Raw genomic sequence first — 1534 nt, forward strand, 5'->3', positions numbered from 1 at the left:
GGACACTGATGAGTCAGGTCTGCCTCCTGTTCAGGCCTCCTGTCTCTTGTCCAGTGGTGGCCACACTGGCTGTGCCCTCTGCCTGGACCACGGCTATGGGCTGCTCTGCCAGACCTCAGTATGGGCCCTGGCCAGCTGTGATTGCTGCTAAACGAGGCTGTGGCCTGGACACATATGCAGGACCTCACGTTCTTCGCCTAGGCCCTCCACACCCTCAGAAAGGCCTTCTTCACGGACAGTCCAGTTGCTTCAGACCCTGCAGGGGTTCTCCACAGCCTTGGCAATAATGGAAGACCTCTTTGCTGCCACTCCCAGCCCTCTGAGGCCTGACTTCTCCTTCATCACCTCTCAACAGGCCCTCCTAACTCCACCTTGAACAGCCCAGTCTGGGCTCCATTCAAAGCTGCCCTTCTGTCAAGAATGCCCAGTTTCCTCCAAATTCCCAGCCTTGCCCTTTCTGCTTCAGCACCAAGGCAGACCTGAGCTAGGTCAGGGTCTCTCCATCCCCATGCCCCCTGCTCCTTCAGTCCCTGTCACCCGGGTTGCTTGACCTCACATGCATCTGTGTCTCCACCAGCAGGGACTGGGAAGGGGATCCTGAGGAAGAGCAGAGGCCCTGTCAGTACAGATGACCTATGGAGAAGTGTTTGTTGAATGAGTGGTATTGTGTCTCTTTCTCTAAAAGCTGAAACCAAAGAAAAACATAACAGCTCAAAACCTGGTGTGAGTCAGAGGTTTGAGGCTTGTTTGCTCTCTCAATTGGCACAAAAGGCATGTCAGTCACAAAACTTCTGAGGGGGATTCTCTGCCCTCTCTGCCAGAGCGGGGGCCCTTGGAGATGACCTCACTGGACAGCGGGGTGGAAGGGCAGGAAGGGCTCAGCAGGAGAAGGTGATTTTCCAACCAAAAGGGCCTCCGCATGCAGTGAGTAGGCCAGAGAATGTCTCAGGAAGACCTGTGTGGGGAGCAGCCAGGGATGGGTGTACTGTGGGTATGTCTCCCCAGAATTTTCACAGGAGTGGGGTAAGGACTGGCACGTGTATATGTGGGGGTGGGGGGTGCTTTATGGTTGCTGAGCCAGGATACCGGACCCATCAGACCTGGAGGCCACTCCTCCAAGCAAATCTGGGCTTCTGACTGGACTCTCTGAGTAGATGGTGTGATATAAATATTTAGGCCCCATGAGCTGTTCTCACTCTGGGAAAAGCACAAGACTTCACAGATGCAGGGCTGTGATTAATACCATGCTCTTTACATACCAAGTGGCCTGGACCTGGCCAAGCAGGGAATCTTGGAGATTCTTGGCCCTCAGAGCAGAAGGGAAGGGCAGGGAGAGAGGAAGGTGGGGAGAGAGCAATTTCCTTCACACACATCCTCATTTATCCTGTCCTTTCAGCAAACAGCCCTGTGCGTGCAACTGGGGGAGGCATGCAGAGTGGTGAGCTGATTCCTAAATGCTCTGTCCAGCTAGGGTGCTGGTGCTCCAGGGAGGAGAGGGTAAGTCAGGGGAGAATGGAGATGATGGGGGGAGAGC

The sequence above is a fragment of the Manis pentadactyla genome, chromosome 9 (genome assembly GCF_030020395.1).
Source record: "Manis pentadactyla isolate mManPen7 chromosome 9, mManPen7.hap1, whole genome shotgun sequence".
Taxonomy (NCBI): Eukaryota; Metazoa; Chordata; class Mammalia; order Pholidota; family Manidae; genus Manis; species Manis pentadactyla.